The 20528-nt window shown below is 43.9% G+C and overlaps 1 protein-coding gene across 2 annotated transcripts in view; it reads left to right on the forward strand.

The window, feature by feature from the left end:
* Positions 1 to 20528, forward strand: part of ELOVL5 (ELOVL fatty acid elongase 5) — a 64434-nt gene that overhangs the window by 20144 nt on the left and 23762 nt on the right. The gene's annotated exons all lie outside the window — the stretch shown is intronic.

Genomic DNA, 20528 nt, shown 5'->3' on the forward strand with positions numbered 1-20528 from the left:
ATTAAACCAGAAGAGGCTAGGCTAAAACTATGGAGAACAGAAACAACACGCCTTTCCAAATGGATGAATGCCAAAGAATGTCTCCCACCGGGACAAGACTCTAGTTGGACCATCTGGAAGTCACTTTGAAGCAAAGTAGGAAGAGCAAAGAAGCAAGTAAAATGGGGCTACTGTGACTGTGGAGAAATTCAATCAATGCATCGCTTAAGTGCATAAAATTTATGCCCCACCATGTGTACAAAAAAAATCTATTAAATGGCCTTGGTGCATGCGCTCGTAATCTCAAGATTAGATCACTGTAACGCGCTCTACGTGGGGCTGTCTTTGAGGCTGACATGGAAACTTCAGGTGGTGCAGAATGCGGCGGCCAGGCTCCTTACAGGAGTGAGAAAATATCAGCACATCTCTCCAACGCTGGCCGCATTGCATTGGCTGCCCATCTGTTTCCGTGTCAACTTCAAAGTTTTAATGCTTACTTATAAGGCCCTAAACGGTTTAGGACCTCGATATTTGGCGGAATGCCTCCTCCCACCAAGGTCTACCCGGATCACCCGCGCGAGTCAGGAGGTGAGGCTGAGGAGCCTGACGCCGAGAGAGGCCCGGAAGGAGAAGACACGAAACCGGGCCTTCTCGGCGGTGGCTCCTCGCCTCTGGAACAATCTCCCTCTGGAGATTCGCGCAGCCCCCACGCTGGGCACCTTTAAAACCCAGCTAAAAACATGGCTGTTTATTCAGGCCTTCCCTCCAGCCAATTCTTGATTTCTCTCTTAGTTTTCCTTCTTTATTTCACTGCTGTTGCTGTTTGATTATTATGTATTTGTCTATGTTTTTATTATCTGATTTTATATTGGAAGCCGCCTAGCGTGGTCCGGTGGGCCAGATAGGCGGGATATAAATCAAATAAATAAATAAATAAATAAATAAATAAATAAATAAATAAGTAACATATTGAAGTAGTCTGCTTCTGGTAAAAAAAATTAATTAACATTTTAGGTTGTTTTTAATTTTACTTAATGTGTATTTCATATACATCCATAATTTAAAACTGCAGCACTCTGATATGAATAACGAAAGATAAACATTTAGTCAGCTAACAACTGCAGGAGTAGTGTCATAACAAATGCATGCTCCCAGTAGTCCAAAGAAGAAATAAGAGTCATGTTTTGGCACTCAGAGAATTCATCTGTTGCTGGGTGGGAACAGGGTGGGAAGCCCATCAAAACCTAACCATGCTAGTTTTTTGTGAATTCCAGCTCTGTTGCTGGAAAAACTTCATTGCTGGGCTACAAATCCCAGAGGTCATTGACTAGCCACAGGAGTTGTCATATCATCATCATCATCATCATCATCATCATCATCATCATCATCATCATCATCATCATGATGTTTTTGAGCAGTGTTCTAGACGCAATCTGGTGCAGGTGAAACATCACAGTTCCATCTTGGTTTTAAGTCTGCTTGGATTCCCCCCCCCCAAAAAAAAAAATCACAGGTTTGACTGATTCATCATCTGTGCAAACAACAGCTTTTGCTAAGGAGCTTCAGCAAAAGATTTTGGCTGCCGTCTCCAAGCCACCCCCACTGTTTGGTCTTCTTTTAATCAGATTACAGTTAACTGGTCACCCAGATTAATCTTAGACTGTTCATTTATGTCTGATCCTGTTTGCTAGACTGGAGCACATGGTGACCTGTATGTTCTATTTAATAGAGCCAGCAGAGAAGATTAACCGTGCATTTAACTTGTTTCACTCCTTGTAGTCAGTGCATTGCTTGTTTGTGCTCTTTATATGCCACTCTTCCATTAAAAAAATCAGTAGTTTATAAAGGAAGCAACATTAATATCACAAAATCCAAACAGAAAAGCTGAGCATCCAAATGGAATAATCAAGGCAACAGCATAAGCAACATCTTTGAACAGATTTTAAAAGTTCTGAGAAAATAAAATGGGCTTAGTTGGTGTTGGAAAGATATAAGCTAGCACCAGGCGAGCCTCTCCGGGAAGAACCTCCACCGGGTAGCCAAGAAGCCTTTTCACTTAAAAGCTGCCACCCCTATCATCTGAAGCTGGTCCGCTTTCAAAAGAATCCTTAACAATGGTCCTGCCACGTGGCCAGAATTTTTCTAGGTGGGAGAGAGCAGGTACGCCAGCTATCAAGCAGGGCTGGAGAATGTGTAGGCTAGCCCTCCAGATGTTATTGAACTACAACCCCCATTATCCCTCAGCACAGGACAGGCTAGCCAGGGCTGATGGAAGTTACAGGCAAGCAGACTCTGGAGGAGCACTTGTTCACTGGCCCTGGTGTAAAGGAGAGTTTTAAAGGTGAGCCTTTGCCATTCTGAAATGGGCTGACCGTCAGTGTGAATGCTTTTAGAACAGGAAGGAAGTTACATACCTCCTCCCCCCCCCAACCTTTGTGCTTCCCTGCTTTGCTTCCTTCAAACTAAGCTTTATCTTTATAGGTGTTATGAAGTGCTACTTATGAAGTGACTGGTGCTGCCGAGGTAACCTCCCCTTCATCTTTACAATTGCTGCCTTAGAAGCCTTGGCATCTTGAAAAACAGGGCCTTTGAGCTCGTGGTCTCCATGTGCCATGTTTAGTGAGCTTGCTTTGCACCTCAGTGCTTTTGTCAAAATCCACTGAAATGTGGACCTTCAGCCTGCCCTGGGGAATGTATGTTTCATCTCCTGTCTTCAGAGAACGGCTTTGGAAGGGTGATGATAAACCATCTCACTCGCTCACCTTGAGCAAAGGTTATAAGAACATCTTCCTTCCTTCCTTCCTTCCTTCCTTCCTTCCTTCCTTCCTTCCTTCCTTCCTTCCTTCCTTCCTTCCTTCCTTCCTTCCTTCCTTCCTTCCTTCCTTCCTTCCTTCCTTCCTTCCTTCCTTCCTTCCTTCCTTCCTTCCTTCCTTCCTTCCTTCCTACCCACTGTGTGAGAATTTTGCTGAACTCATCTTCAGATTTCTCTTGCCCATTGATTTGTGTCCTCCTCCAGCCTGTTGGTGGGAGAGGCAGTTCCTCTTGCCCGAGGAAGCACCCTTTTTATTTCAGGAGTTGTGGTGCTGAAGACAGAGGTTGCATTTCTTCTATTCTCCAGAGCTGAGGTGGAAAGTGACCCTTTGCCTGGAAGGAGACCCAAGTTTCCCTTTTAGCACAGCAGCTTGGGAGCTGTAGCAGTATAGGCCTGAATCCAGGGGTCCAATGTAGAGTAGACTGGTTGAATCAATTGATGAATGATTCCATTTAGGCAGGTTCTGTTGATTCAGTGGGTTTCCTCTTGCTGGGCTTACCATTTAGATTCAGGTCCTCATGTCAGTCAGTTTATTGTTCCCAGAGCAATAAATTAAAAAACGAAAGCTTACTGTTCTCAAAGCAGTTTGCAAAAACAAACACAATAACTATATTGCACAGTTGTATACAACATCATAAAATTAAATCATTGACTATGCCATTTACCTAACAGTTTCAATGGCAGGATCACATACCAAGAGTTAACAATATTGACTCTCAACTTCAGAATTGCAGTACTGTACATGATACACTGGGCAGTGAACCTTAGTAGACCCACTGCCTTGCTGGGTTTGCCTTGCATCTAGTCCTTACATCTGAAGGTGTTACTGTTTTCTTTTGGTTGTTGACTCAGCCATTTGCCTTGTACATAATATGACCCTGCCTTCCTCCCCATTCTCTTAGTATTTTGTTTCTCTCTTGTGTAACAAATTTCGCTTTTTCTGCTTCTATTCATTTTCCTCCTGACTTGTAGATCTGACTTGTAAACTGTGTCAGGTTTCATACTGTAGAAGTGGTCTTGTGACAGCAGCCCCTGTGGTAAAAGGGCCAGTTACCACATCCTGGATGCTGAACAATGTCTGTAATGTTTTAACTTCCCTTTTTTCAACTACAAACAGATTTCCTGGAAGGCAGTCTTCCTTATGACCTTCCCACCATCAAATAAAATCTCAAGAAAAGCTTGATTTTGCTTCTCTTCCTGTCATTAATATATTATTAGGAAGAAACTAAAAGAGAAGCCACCGATTTAAGGAATGTTAAGTCAATGCTAATGTAAGTCTTACTGACTCATGAGTCTAGTGTTCTGGCTTCTGTTACTGTTAGTTCTAACATTCATCCTTTGCACTTGCTCTTCATCACCCTCCTTCTGTCTTTAGAGGTGTATCACATAAAAAGCATTGCCCCACCAGGTGACTGCAGCATATGATAACTGGAGCTAAAATGAGAAATAGTGACCTGGTTGCTCTTGTGTGTTGATGTTTTTGGAGTGGGGAGCTGTTAAAGGAAGCAGCCAGCTACTCAAACCATTGAGCTATCCAGCCAGCAGTTACAGTTGTGTTCAGAATTATTCAACCCCCACTGAAATTGAATGTTTTGGCCATTTTGACATTGATTTTGATCATTCAGTCATCTTGCTTACATTTACATGAAAGAGGCACTTGTAGGTCAGAGAAATATAACCTTAAGTTTATAATGAAATAACCACAAATGTCTTTTCTGTGCTCACATCATTATTAGTTTTTATTCAACCCCCAAGTGACATTCAATCTTAGTACTTAGTACAACATCCTTTTACAGTTATAACAGCTTTTAAACGTGAAGCATAGCTTGACACAAGTGTCTTGCAGCGATCTACGGGTATCTTCGCCCATTCTTCATGGGCAAAAGCCTCCAGTTCAGTCAAATTCTTAGGCTTGCGCACTGCGACTGCTTTCTTTAAGTCCCACCAGAGGTTCTCAATCGGATTTAAGTCTGGTGACTGCGATGGCCACTCCAAAATGTTCCAGCCTTTCCTCTGCAACCATGCTCTAGTGGACTTGGAGGTATGCTTGGGATCATTGTCCTGTTGAAAGGTCCAACGTCTCCCAAGCGTCAGGTGTGTGACGGACTGCATCACATTTTCATCCAATATCTCCTGGTACTGAAGAGAATTCATGGTACCTTGTACACGCTGAAGCTTCCCTGTACCTGCAGAAGCAAAACAGCCCCAAAGCATTATTGACCCTCCGCCATGCTTCACAGTAGGCAAGGTGTTCTTTTCGTCATATGCCTTGTTCTTCCTCTTCCAAACATAGCGTTGATCCATGGGCCCAAACAGTTCTAATTTTGTTTCATCAGTCCACAGAACACTATCCCACAACTTTTGTGGTTTGCCCACATGACTTTTGGCATACTGCAGTCGACTCTTCTTATTCTTAGGAGACAGCAAGGGGGTGCGCCTGGGGGTTCCGGCACGGAGACCTTCATTACGCAGTGTGCGCCTTATTGTCTGAGCTGAAACTTTTATACCCACATCTGACAAATCTTTTTTCAGTTCCTCAGCAGTCACACGGGGACTTTTCACCACTCTACGCTTTAGGTAGCGCACAGCAGTCGAAGTCAGCATCTTCTTTCTTCCACGACCAGGTAGCATTTCAACAGTGCCCTTTGCCTTGAATTTGCGAATGATGCTTCCTATGGTGTCTCTTGGTATGTTTAACTTCTTTGCAATCTTCTTATAGCCATTGCCCTTCCTGTGAAGACAAATCACCTCTTCTCTTGTCTTCCTGGACCATTCTCTTGACTTCACCATGTTTGTAACCACACCAGTAAATGTCTAGAAGGAGCTGAGTATCACAGTCCTTTTAAAGCCGCCTAATTGGTGCTTATTATGCTTGATTGGTGCTCGGTGACATCCACAGGTGTTTTCAATACCTGATAGAAAACACCTGAATGAACCTCTCTTCTTCAGAGTGGTAGTCTTTAAGGGGTTGAATAATTGTGGCAATGAAGAAACCACAAAAGAAACATTTACTACTGTATTACATAAACAATTGATGTTATTTTAGTTGCATTTGGTTCTTTAAAACGTCCTTGTAGGATTTCATTCTGAATACAATTCCAAATGTACACTATAGTCCCTAAACCCCTTTACAGCATTGGGGGTTGAATAATTTTGAACACAACTGTATTTAGAGTTTTGTTCATTTTTCATTCTTCTAAACTCGTTTTTAAAACAATTCATAGTCAAGGACTGCACAGCATGTTGCCACTGATCAATTGCAGGACCTTTCATGGATATTCAAAGCCACAGGGGCATTTTAATTTTCCGTTGCTTGCAGCTGTGGGGTGGTGTGTGTGTATGTGTGAGAGAGATCTTTAAATTCAAAGGCTCTCTCAACAATGCACAATCAGTTTCTTTAGCATCTCCTGGGCAGTTGCATGGAAAATCTCCTTCTTTGGGAACATAACACCAGAGGGGAAAGAGGGTGTCTTCCATGCCCTTTGATTGCTCTGCTGAATGGCCCTAAGAGGTTAAGTAGAGATGGATCAGAAGCCTTGACAGGTGGGCCTGCCTGCCTGCTCTCCTCTCCTCTCACCTGACAAGCCAAGGCTGAATCTGTGACTTTGTCCCATGGGGCAGACTTGAGAATTCCACTTTTCTGCTGAGAGGGCCTGAAGTGTGAGGCAAGTCAAGCAGGTTTCATGTTTTATTTTTAGATGTGAAGGGCCCCACGACTTGGTTTGAATGTTGTGTGTGTTTGTGTTGGAAGCAAGGGTTTTCAGTGAAATAATTCAACAGAAATACTGTGTTTTCCATTCCTATCACTTTTAACCCTTTTTAAAGAGTTTCTTAGGTGAGACTATGCAGGGAACTAAGAGCCAAAATAGATGATATGGAATGTATTATTTCCGTTTATTCCTTTCTGAGGTTGCAAACTCCCCTAATTCTGATCGCTCCTGATTCCTTTTATCAAATTTGTTGAAAGAGTAATAATAGATTTCAACAAATAGTTCAGAGCAGGAAAAACATGAGGATGGTTGAACATCACCTCCCTTATCCCAGCTCAGAGTCTAAATTCAACCTTCCACACAACCTCCTGAATCTTAACCACAGCTAGAATTACGGTAACTGCCATTAAAGTTTTATTTTTCTAAGGCAAGGAGTGAACTAGGTTCTTTCACTCTACAGAAATCATTTACTTGATAATGCTGGCTGAATTACTGGCAAAAGCTTTATTTCTGTATCTAATCCACTCTCCTTCTACTTTGATAGTAAACCTTATTGAATTCAGTAGGATTTTATGATACTGAGTATAAGAAACAAAACTAGACAGCTATCTAAATCTCATCTAGACATCCCTGCCTTCAGTCTTCTGAAGGTCAAGGCTTGCTAAAGCTCACTCTGGCTAAAAGGGAGCCCCAAAACCTGAAGGGGGCCACAGGATAGGACACTTCTCATTAGTTTAAATTAAATGTCCCTAGCACCAGATCTGGATTACACTAGTGCAAAGCTACACAACAGGATCTTGCCCAGTGTAACATTTCCGGCAACTTTTACCATGTGGGGTGGGTGACATGGTAAAATGCTACATCTAATGGGAAAAAATGGCAGTGTAATGTAAAACTTTTGGATAAGAATATTAGACTTCACAAAATGCTGGATACACCCAGCACCACACAAACAGCTTTTCAACCTTCACTTCAAAAATGCCTTTGTAGAGAATGAGAATATACTTTATTATTGATTTTAAAATTGCCTCAGTGACTTGGAGAGAGAGAGAGAGATTATTGCTTCTGGGTCACTTGCAATTTGACTTTGAACTATTTTAAATTTATTTCCCTACAACTCACCCTCATCCTTGGTCATTGGCCATGCTATGTAGGTCTGATGGCTGTTGTGTTTGAAAACACACATAGAGATCCAGGTTGATAACAGCCTCCCTAGGAAATAGAATTAGCCATCTTCAGCTAGCAAACAGCTGTCCACATATCGGAGATCACAAAGTGCTGTTTCCTCTGGCTGCCATTTTGGGGGATAGCACCCTTTGGAATCTTTGTGGCAGGAGGGACAAGTCTGAAGTACAGAAGGCCTTTGTGTGGGGCTTAATTTGAGCCAGACCGTCTGGTAACCCAAGCCTGTTTTCATCAGTAGGGCTCCTATCTCTCCTGCCAAGCAATGGTGAAAATTTCTTTCTTCAGCCACAGACCTTGTTGGAGCAGGGCAGTTGTGCACTGCTAAGTCACCAAACTCCCAAAGATGTTCACAGCACATTGAAGGGTAGGGGCCACCGTCATACACCAAGAGGGCTCAGCATACCCAGTTTTACTTAAGCAGCATTGTGTGCCATGGGAACAGGTAGTTTTGCTGCTCACCTTATTGAAACAGTTCGCGTCGAGGCCAGTCATGGCGGACAGAGGGAAGGTGGTGGTGCAGCCGCACTCCCCCTGGTCATTGCTCTCGCCGGCACTGCGCGGTTCATTCCCCATGCGCCCTGATCGTCTGGCTTTCCCTGCCCTACCGTGCCTTCCTGGTTGCCTGCCTGAAAGCACGGGCCCACTGACACACACACACACACACACACACTTTTTTTTTTGGCCACCACTTCTTCCACCGAGAAGGGCTAACAAAAGAGAACCCAGGGCCTGCACTGAAAAAAAGGCAGAGCCTGCTTCCACCTCTGGCAGCTGGTTTCAGAGCACTTCCTCAGCTTTCTGGGTTGGAAAAGAGAGTGGTGGCAACATGAGAAGTAGCAAGCAAAAGAATGGGCAGAAAGGACAAAAAAAGTCAGCCTGTCACCTCATCTCAAGATAAGCTCAGTATTCTGGGTACAGTACTTGCTACCAGCACTATTTCCTGCATTGTTTTGTATTTGTCCATGTTCTGATGGGGGCCCAGTTTTCAGAAAGTTCTCTTGCAGTTTGTAATGGGGATGTGTTCAAGCTTGTGGGGCAAAGCCCATTCACATTAGCTTATTGCTGTCTCGGGTTTTGTCATTTCTAACTATGGCTCAGGGCAATCTGAGAATTCAGTTCCCTCTTCACGTCTCTCCCTCACTCGCCCCAAGAAACCTCCTAGCTGAAAGTAAAGGCTGGATGAACAGGTTGCATGACGTGGAATGAAACTGAAGGCTGATCGGGTATGATCAGAGTATCTTTTTCATTCCGAGGGATTTTTTAAAAAACTTCAGATGGGACCTTACTTTGTGAGAGGCAGCAAATCTTTTTACCATTGGGTGTAAGTACAGGTGGTCTCATTTTACAAATTACAAAATGCTACTCCTCTATTGCTATTCTCTTACACAGCAGAATTCTCAGCAATTCTGTCTTATTGTTATTTATTTGAGTGAGTGAGTGAGTGAGTGAGTGAGTGAGTGAGTGAGTGGTTGTTTTAATTTTTTGGGGCTCTTTGGCCGTGTTCTGAAGGTTGTTCTTCCAGTCTCTGTGGCTGGCATCTTCAGAGGACAGCACTCTGTGCTCAGGTGTAGTTTGCTTGGGAGTTGAGTATTTATGGCTGTGAGATAGGCCTTTGTCCTTTTCAGGAGATGGCTGATTAGTGTGTCTTGTTGTAGGTGTATTGTTTTGATAAGGAGGAGAGATTATCTGTCACTGTGATTGATGGGTGTCATTAGCTGGTCTTTTGTGTGTAGTGATCCCCAGCCTTTGTGGCTGGATAGAGTTTGTTGACCTTTTGCACGCTGTTTTTTTCATAGCTGGGAGCCAAGTTTTGTTGAGTTTCAAACTTTCCTTTTTTTGTTGAAGTTCTGCTGGTGCTTGTGGATTTCAATGGCTTCCCTGTGCAGTCTGACGTAATGATTGCTGGTGTTATCCAGTATTTCAGTATTTTGAAATAGAATTTCATGTCCAGCTTGTTTTAGGGCATGTTCAGCTACTATAGATTTTTCTGGTTGTTTTAGTCTGCAGTGTCTCTCATGTTCTCTGATTCTGGTGCGGATACTTCATTTTGTGGTTCCGATATATACCTGGCCACAGCTGCAAGGTATCCAGTATACCCCTGCAGTGGTGATTTTTATACCACTCATCTAGTAAATTGCTACTCTCTGCAGTGTACAGAAAGTGAAGCAAAAATCATGAAAACATTCTAAAATACGAAGATTGGAAAGAAACCAAAAAATAGACAGGTGACAAGAAATTGTCAGATGTAGAGATGGGAACAAACCAGTTCATCCCAGTTTGTCCAGTTTATAAAGGCAGCGGCGCAGGTGCTGCTGCTCCCCTGGTGAATGGCTGATTGGCGGAGGTGGGGAGCAGCAGCACCTGTGCCGTTGCCCGCCACCTCCACCAATCAGCCATTCACCAGGCCCAGTTTGGTTGTTTTTGCCACCTCCTTAGCTAATCTCCCAGTCACGAGCAAGAGCACAAACTTCTCTGCTCTGCCCTTTTGTCTGAGAGGGACGTCAACCAAAAGGGTGGGGCGGAGAAGCCTGAGCTGTTGCCTGGACTGGAAGATCTGTTGAGGAGGTGCAGGGCTACCACGCTGGGCCTGGTGAGGGGCTGATTGAGCCAGAGGAGATGAGGGAGAGGGGTAGCAGTACCTGTGCTTCCACTTTTATGACTTGGGACAAACTGGGACGAACCAGTTGATGCCCATCTCTAGTCAGATGGCAAAGAACCTTTCTTTCTTCTCCACACATTTAATTAATTGAGGAAAGCCTCCCCAAAGGCTTCCTTGAAAACCTAGTTTGTGTTTGTTTTTTTAAAGGGAGGGTGCCTGGCATAATTCCTGTGGCAGCACGTTCGGCAAAGAAGGGCCCACAGCAAAGAAGCCCCAGCTTCTGTTTGTTGTTTTCCAGGTGTTAACATTGAAACATGGGAATCCGAATTTATGATGAGACTATCAAGCAGAGAGGCCGTAGGAGATCCAGGATTGGAAGGAAGGGATCAGTTCAGGAGAGAGTCACGAATAACACTACCAAACTGTAGTTCTTGAATAAGAAAGAAGCTAACATTAAAAAAAGCATCAAGCAGAGAATTAAACTGCAGCGTGGCTGTGGAACGAGATTGTGTTCTGATTCATAAACAAAAGTTGGAACACAGCAGTACTGTAACATTGACAGCGCTTCTCCAACTGTTTTTTGTTTTTTTTGACGGTTTCAAGATTTTTTTCAAGGTGACTAATTTCTGAACACTTGATTTCCCATATAAATAGTCTAATGATACTGGCATGGAATGTTTCTTGACTAAGGAAACTTGGAAGATGTTGCCTTAATAGAAGTGGGTTAGGTTTTAGATTGGGTGTACCTGAGCTCTTGAGTTCTGGGTAACCATCTAGTGTTTGGGGAAATGCCTTGGCTGGTTGGTGTGTGTACAGTACTAGCTATGCCAACATAGCTGATTGTAACAGTCATTCTCCATGTGAGGCAGACCTCCTGTGGAGGCATAGACAGCTTCCAGGAGAGTACAGGCTGTTTAATGAGCCCTTCTGAGCAGTATCAAGCAAGAGGCAGCATGCCTCACCTTTTCTTGTTCATCACCAATGCAAATGCAGCCTACTCAGGAGAAAACCGCATTCCTCCCCCTTCCTCATCATCTGGGACCAAGGCAGAACAGTTCCCTGAGATGTGGCCATGTTCGTCCATTGCACTAGAACAAAGAATTTTGTGGGACCTTGGAAGACAATCATATTTATTATTATATGACCTTTCACGGATTACATCCCTTATGATTGGGGAAGTAGGCCATAGATCAAAGAAGATCATTAAAGAGGATGAGCTCATCTTGTAATAAATTGCTTCAATCATATCCATGTTACGCTGTGATAACAGTTTGATGCTACTTCAGTTTCTATGGAATCATCCTACAGAATCCTGGGAGTCAGCTAGAAAGCTGTACTGCAGTTCTAGAACACTACAGCAGAGAATTCAAAGTACCTCACCAAATACAAATCCCAAATTTTTTTAGGGTGGAGCCATGCCAGTTAAAGCAGTACTAAATAGTATCAAACAGCTGAAACTCTTGGTGTAGTGTAGACATTCTAGATCTTAAAAGTGCTGTGTGACTGTTTATTGTGTTTCTGTATCAGTTCTTGATTGTGTGTGTGTGTGTGTGTGCTTGTGTGTATATACAATGGGGCCCAAATGACAAATGCCCCTGGCAGATCCACGCTCTTAATAGTGTGCCTGTCCTCTTTACACCTGATCACGAGTTTCTACACTGCATCTAAATGGAGGCAGGCCTTCTTTTAAGGATGAGAACTTGCCACCACAATGTGTCATTCAGACCTCACATGTACCATTGCAGAATTGTGCCTCTGGCAACTTCTGAGCTAGTAAACTAACAGTTTCTTCTTCGTGGTCTCTGTGAATGCACCCTAATGCTCTTGCGCAGAGGTTTTGGAATATTCTAGAGCTTTGGTACATGCTTGCCAGGACCACCCCCTAGGACACGTGGTCTGCCTGGCCTGGCGCTTACCTCAGTTCCTTTTTGCCGCCACTGAGTTTTCATCTCACACTGAGCTCTCCGCTTGCCTTTCTTCATTATTACCTGTAAAGAGTTTAAAATACAAGGAGCTTCAGTAAGAGACTTTTCAGACTGTTTCTCCTTCCTTCAACTGCTCCCCTCTTCCCTTTCCCCCTGCCTCCCACCTTTTATGGCACCCGTAGCCCCGTTTAAACGTTGCGCTTCATGCTCAAATAAATTTCCCCTCTCGGACAGACACCACGTATGCCTTTTCTGTCTCGGGGAATCACATTTACCATCTTTGGGCTTGATCTGCAATAACTTTACCAAACAGACTCTTAAATGTTGCCAATAAAGGCTCAAATCCTTTCTCTGGGAACGGTCCCTATTACTGGCACAGAACACCATGGATGCCCCTCAAACTGTTCAGCCAGACGATGCACCTCTTGAGGTGCCTATTACCTCTCTGACCTAAGGATCTGTTTCTTCCAAATCGAAATCTTAAGTCTGCCACTAAATCTAAGCCCTCGGGACCGTCAACGAAACCCACTCTGGTACCGAAACTTGCCTTGTTATCAAGTCATACCAAATCCAAGAATTCCAAAAAACACTCTTCAGATTCTCAGGTCTCTAAGAAATCTATTAAGATGCCACTAGGAAAATCAACTCTGACAGTCCCTCTTCAAGATCAGCCGACCCTCTGCCTGGAAGTTTGGGATGAAGACTTCATACCACTGCCATCTGGTCAGCCTCCTTCTCTGCTCCTTGCCCAATCTCCATCTTGGGCTAACACTTCTGTGGATGTGACAGTCATCTCACAATCAATACATTTAAGCCCCAAATCCATGGGTTCCTCTGCCTCTGTGTGCAATTCGGAATCACCATGTCCTTTGGTTGATCCATCTCCTCCGCATAAGCGGTCTAAGAAATCTCTCAATGTACCAGATGCTGCCCGATCCGATATCGACTTTGTACAACCTCCGGTTTCTGTGGGGTTGTTAGCACTGCACGACTCGTTAACCTGGTATTGACACACTAAGTGAGTCATGGTATATGAACCACTGACTTATTACAAGCCTCCGACTAAGCATCATTGATACTGTGCCTATCGATATGGACAGTATGATACCAATCACTACATCGAGCCACATCGCTCCTGGTACGCTTACTATTGCCTGTTAGATGAATCAGGTTCTGTATCGCCTCTACCATACTGACCCTGGTTCCATGACTATTATTCCTCTGATGATGATACTGTACCTCTACCACTGGTACAAAAACCCTCCAAATCCCCTCCAAATCCTCTCGGAAAAGAGCCTATATGGTACAGCAGCTGACAGTGTTCGAGACTAAAACATTCTCAAACATCTACCAAGGTTCTGCCGCTTCCTGCAGATGCTACTGCATTGTCTCAGGTACATGCATCTTCAGTTCAGGTAATTACTACCTATGCCGGACCTCCTCCTCTTTCTCTTCCTCTAGACTCCTCGCAGTTGCTCAAACCTAAGCATCAAAACATCAACAGTCCACAAATCATTATCTATCGATACAACATACCTCAGGCAAATCTGCTTGGTACCGACTGCAACCTTCTTCTCCATCAACGGACCACTTGTCAGATTCTGATACTGTACTTCACAGTCTGTGCCACCACCTGACTCTCCTCCTAACCTACTGATTCCTGATTCTGATGTAGATGCCACTCCACCTTCTCCTTCAGAGGATTTCTCCTCTTACTCGCAACTTGTCCTCCACATCGCTAAGGCTATGGACTTGGACATCCAGCAACCAGCTCAATCTGAGTCAGACAAAGTTTATGAAGACATTAATGAGGATCAGATACCACCTTTGCAGATGAGCTTTATTCCGTCGCTCTTGAAATTGATTAAACAATCATGGTCTAAACCTTCCTCTGTACCACAGATGTCTTGCAGAGTCAAAAATCTATACAAGACTCACGGAGACAATCCCAGCTTCCTATCTAAGCACTTACCTCCGAACTCGGTTATTGTTGATGCAACTCAGAACAGAACATGTAACCGTTCTAATGTTACCCCCTAACAACAAGGAGGGTAGAAAATTAGATATCGGGTGGAGGGTCTATTCTCTTGCATCGTTCACTCTATGAGCTGCAAATTATTTGGCAGCAATGGGAGCCTACCATCGCTTCCTCTGTAACAAGGCGCTTCCATCTCTCCAGTCAGCCCCTGCTGAATATAAAGCCTGAGGCCTCGCATTCCATCAAGAGGCCATGACTCTTGCCCGCCAAGAGCGCATCACTGCACGCCATGTCATTGAGGCTGCCTCTAAACATATGGCTACTGCAGTCACCCTTCGCAGACATGCCTGGCTCCGCTCGGCACATATCTCAGAAGACTCTCGTATGAGAATTGAAGACTTACCATTCAATGGTACAAGTCTTTTTGACAACAAGACCAATGAAATTCTCAATAATTTACAGAAACTGAGGAAAACTGCACATTTGTATAACACTCAACCTTACTACAAACAGCGTTTCCAATGGCATTCTCCCTATCAACAACATTATCCACCACAGCAGACTTCCTCTTTTCAGCCACATTACACCTCAGAATGCCAGTGCCCCAAACAATCCTTTCGGCGTTCTGACAAGAAATCAAAGCACAGCTCCTGACTCCTCAGTCGCTCACATACGCACTCCAACTCTGCTCAATACCACTCATCTCTCTGCCCATCTTTCATCTTGGGCATCCATCACCACAGATTCATGGGTCCTCACAATCATCACCACAAGAAATGTGATAGAATTCATCCAACCACCCCTTTTCAAATTTGTATTAACACCACCATCAAACGTCCTGCACCAAGAAGTACAGTCCCTCCTTTCAAAGGACGCTATCTCACTAGTTGATCAAAACCAACCCGCCAGGTTCTTCTCCCAATATTTTACTGTTCCAAAACACGATTGTGGCTTACGGCCCATCCTTGACCTTCGTGATCTCAACTTTTTCATCATTCAAAGATGTTCCTGCATGGTGACATTAGAATGAATTCTGTCACTTCTACAAGACAATTGGTTTGTTGTCATTGACCTAACCGACACTTTCACATCTCCACCTGCTAAGATCATCATCAATTCCTCAGGTTTTCCATAGATCATACCACCTACAAATTCAAGGCCCTCCCCTTTGGACTCTCCACAGCTCCTCAAGTCTTCACCAAATGCATGGCCCCGGTGGCAGCTTACCTCCAAACTCAGGGATTTTCCATCTTCCCTTATATTGATGACTGGCTGTTGGTATCCCCCTCATGTTCACAGACCCTGAACAATATCTGGATCACCCTCGCCCTTCTTCGAGATCTCGGCCTACAAGTCAACAAAGAAAAGTCAGTTCTGACTCTGACAAACAAAGTGACTTACATTGGAGCTGTTCTAGACTCCCAAAGAGGTCGAGCTTTCTTACCTCAAGAATGCGCAAACAAACTCCATACTCTGATTCAACGTTTCTCACCCCACACTCTCATCACTGCACATCAAGCCCAACGTTTGCTCAGCCTCATTGCCTCCACGATGACTGTAATCCAACACACCAGATTGAAAATGTGTTCCCTATAGGTGAGGTATCTATCCCTCTTCAATCCCATGATGGACCATCCCTCAAAGCTCCTACATGTTACACCTGAGCTTTCAGCCCAACTACTCTGGTGGAATACACTAGCAAACCTCTTCATAGGCAGACCATTCGCACCTCTTCAATTAACAACTCAGGTTACCACAGACGCCAGCCCTACCTGGGGGGCTCACTGCGATGGTCTTCACATCCACGCACCCTGGTCCCAAACTGAGAAATTCCTACACATCAACAATTTGGAACTACTCGCTATCTTCAAGGGTGTACGCACCTTTGAGTCCGTCCAGCTTGGCCGTCCAGGGCACCACGGACAATACCACGCCACTCTTTTACCTCAACAAACCTCCGCTCTATCTCGACCAGCTTCCATCTCCCATCCCTCACCTGCTCACACAACACCAGGGAAGAACCTATCACCCAGACCATAACAATCTCCACCTCACAGCATGGAGGATCCACTCTTAGTATGAGCCATCCTTGCTAATGCCCGGAAGCCTTCTATAACTCATATATACCTACAAGTGGACCACTTTCCAGAAGTTTACCACTCAACACAATCTTCCGTCTGTAGCAACTACTCTTCAAACCATTCTACGCTTCCTTACTTGTTCCAGCACCACCTTTCCCTCTCCACCCTGAGGTTTATATCTCAGCTATAATTGCACATCAACCACATGACTCGGATGCAGCACACCTTTTCCATCATCCTACATTGAAACAGTTTCTACGGGGTGTCTCCAATATGTGACCCTCTGTCTCCTTATCTCCTCCACAGTGGTCGCTCCATACAGTCCTTCAGTGTCTTACTCTTCCTCTGTTTGAATTGATAGCTACCACCTCTGAATCCCTCCTGTCCTTTAAGACTCTTTTCCTTGTAGCCATTACCTCCACCCGCAGAGCCTCTGAGCTTGCTGTCCTTCTTTCCTGCAGTTTCACCCAGACAAGGTCACCCTTTACCCAGACGTTTCCTTTCTCCTGAAAGTGGTCTTGGAATTTCACCTTAAACAACCTATTATTTTGCCTACCTTCTTTTCGGCCCCACTTACTGACCTTGAACACTCCTTCCACACACTCGATGTCGGGCGAGCCCTTGCCTTTTATGTATCTCGAACTTCTTCCGTAAGTCCAAGAGACTCTTCGTGACACTTCATCTTCCCCTCAGGGGTGTCCATGTGTCTCCTCAAACCATCTCCCAATGGATTACCAAGACTATTACTTTGGCTTACCAACTCGCAAAGAAGCCTCTGCCTGCAGGCATTAAGGCGCACTTCACCAGAGCCATTGCTGCTTCATGGAGTGCCTCTTCCCGACATTTGTAAGTCAGCATCATGGGCAACCTCTTCCACTATCGCCTTGACCTTCGGGCTAAGACTGATGCAGCATTTGGTGGAGCAGTTCTTTCTTCTGTACTTCTGTGATGTCACTCCTCCGGATAGGTAATCTTGTTAATCAGCCTATAGTGTGCATTCAGAGAACATGAAGAAGAGAGATTACTTACCTGTAATTCTGGTTCTTTGAGTGGTCATCTGTGAATTCACACTTCCCGCCCGTCCTCCCCTCTGTCTGTCACATTTGTCTCACCTTTGATGCTGTGGCGGGCCGTTCTTCAGAACTGAGGTAATCGCCAGGACGGGTGGACCATGTGTACTAGGGGGTGGTCCTGGCAAGTGCATGCTAAAGCTCTAGAATATTCCAAAACCTCTGCACAAGCACAGGTAAAACCCATTAGGGTGAATTCACAGATGACTACTCGAAGAACCAGAGTTACAGCTAAGTAACCTCTCTGTCTGGTGCAATGCTATAAATGGAGAGTGCTTGTTTTCTTACCTGGCTTCTGTCTGTGTAAATGGAGCTGAATCACAAATATGTGATCTGAATAAGAAATCTTTAAAAGGGGTGTGTGAGGTAACAGCTTGTGGCATGAATGGTGATAATTCCCCTTTCTCTCCTTCTCTGCTTCCATCCTGCAAGGATTTTGTATTAACTGTGCCATTTATTTTGAATCATGACCTACCTGTATTCTGAGGTGTAAGGAGAAGGACGTAGGCTTATTCCTCTTCTCCCTCAGTTTGGAAAACAAAAGCTGAACTGATGGGGATTAATATGTGTTGTGGGGGGGTGCCCCAATAAACAGGATAATTTACTCATATCTGTGGTTTCTTCCTATTGATATAAGAGCCGATCCTTTTGTAACTTTCTTTTCAGCTCACCGTGCCTGATCCAATTGCAGCAAATATTGTGTTACATGAACCCCTAACCTTGTCAGAGAGACTTCTATGGGAGAACATTTTTTCTCCTATCTTACGCAACGGGGAATAGTATAATAACTTTGCTTTTGTCTCTCAAAAGCGAAAGTGCAGTTGCTAGAAGCAGTATCACAAACAGGTTTGGAGAACAAAGTGGATGTAAAACAAATAGTGCAATGCTTATACAGAAATTGAGGATGCATCCGTGGCAGTGTAAAATAACTAGATCAGTTGTTATACTGAGCCACTATTGCCCAACAGAAGGACTTATGCGGGGATTCGGGTGGCAAATTGGGGACTTACCTGTGGATGGGCTGCTTCCCTGAGAGTTTAATTACGTACTGGGGAGAAAAGTTCCCTCCTTTTTAACTGAGTAAGGTGTAGGAAGATAGTATATGCCAGGATCACCTGGTTGGGTTTCCCCTGGTTGGGCCCTCAAAAATGTTGCCCTCTGCTCTGATGGCTTGGGTAGTTAGTGTATGATAGAATTCTTCTGTATGGCTGCATTGCCACAGAAATACTATAGAACGTGTCCAAGTCATTTCTGATGGTGCAAACCTATATCCTGTTTATAGTTAGCCACTTTTTAGGATGAAAAGACTTGGCACAAGTTGTAGCATCTCTAGCAGCTAGAACTCGTGGGAGTGTGAACATCTCGAGGGTGCAAATAAATGCAGTCCATCCATCTGGGATAAAATGTGCAGAAGAACGTCATTTTGGAACATTAGGAGGAGAAATATTTCCTTATTTATCTCCCTGTTGATTGTGCATTATTGCTCCTTCTCCTGTATCTTGTTTGGAAATAGTCTGAGGGTAAGATACGCAAAACTATAAAGCTGTCCTTTACTGATGGAAAGTATTGGTCCATCTAAGACCAGATGTGATGATTCTCCATTCCCTCCCCCCGCCCATCCTAGGGTAAATATTTTCTGCCCCAGAACCAAATTGTTGCAATGTCCCAGGAAGTTTTCCATGTTCTGGTTCACTGCCACCATCTCCGTTTTTATATTACAAGGCAAAACTATGTACAATTCAGCAACGTGACCAAGAGGATAGGACTGGAAAAAGAGCCTCTCCTTCTCTCTGTTCACTTGCATACCAGATATGCAAGTTTTATAAAGTTTATTAAAAGAGCAAATATAAAGGAAACTAAAAGAAAAGAGCAACTTGTTGCAAATGAAGAAGAGTAAGTCCAGGGTTACAAAAATGTGTCTACAGATTCTGAAATAAGAAAGGTAACCCTTAAAAATTAACTTTACCCTATCTTAAAAACTAAGTTTCCAGCCTGCCTAAGTAAGTTGTTGACTTCCCTTTCCAGTTCATCCTCTGAGCTTGGGGGGGGGGGGGCTTGGACAACACAATACCCATCTCTTTGTCCCTAAATAGAATGCCCATTTTGTTAATTGATTGTAATCTTCCTTTGAACCTAGCAGGGTGCAGAGAACTGATGTAGCCAAAAGGTCCGGTCTCTCAGATATGCCCTGAGGGTAAATAAGCTATTGGAACAGGAATCTTAGTGACTTCAATATCTCTTTGAAAATCAAGTATGCAGGGAAACAACACCTCCTGCTGAATTACGTAGCTTTTCCATGGCTCACTTTGACCATTAATTTCAGAGAAAAGACAGTATATTTAATTAATGCAAGTAATGTTTGAAAATACTTCACACCGGGGTCTGTTCTGCCCAGTATGGCTCTTAAGGGCAATAGCCTTCCTAAGCCCAGTTGCCTTGCCTTGTAACTTGAGAAACCAAGAACTGATCCTTGAGGCAAAGCATGAAATATATTGTGTGTATTGCTATGCTGTTGGCTTGCCTATTTCTGCACCTTATTGTAAAACAAATGATGACTGTTTCAGTTTCAGCTTTAACTTGTTCTTCAGTATTCACACATAGTTCAGGCTGTGTCCATTTTGTCCTTTTCCGTTCTCCTAGAAGAGGCTGGATATCAGCATGGCTCTACTGTTGTTAGATGAGGCAATTCTGAATATTGGTGTGCTGAGTCCACATAAGCCTTTTCAACCCATATGCCCTTCTCTTTCTGATGCTTCTTTTTCCATATGTTTTACTTTGACTGCTCAGCTCTGCCAGTGAAAACAGTGGAAAACTCCTGTTTCCTTTGGGTTAAGAGAGGAACATCTTGATGTGTGCTTTGGTGGATTTCTCCCATTATTTGCACTCTTCCCATAGTTCTCCACCAGCACATGTAAGCCTGATTTTTGCAAAACGTATCACATGTTAAGTATTTGAACTCTTTTGGAGGGCTGCAGCTTATAAGCCAAGGTCTGTGCAGTCCAGCGTATGTGGAATTTTTCACTAAATCTTTAAGCTTCCCACATGATTAAATGGGAGAACACCATTTATAAATTCAGTTTGTTTTAGGTATCCTAGAGCCTGAATTTATATTAAGTCTTGGGGAACGGAATACGTCCAGCTGTCATGCTAGACCTTCCACCCTTCCCTATGGTTTTCTGCATGAGGTTA

The sequence above is a fragment of the Pogona vitticeps genome, chromosome 1, assembly GCF_051106095.1.
Source record: "Pogona vitticeps strain Pit_001003342236 chromosome 1, PviZW2.1, whole genome shotgun sequence".
In the NCBI taxonomy this organism is placed as follows: domain Eukaryota; kingdom Metazoa; phylum Chordata; class Lepidosauria; order Squamata; family Agamidae; genus Pogona; species Pogona vitticeps.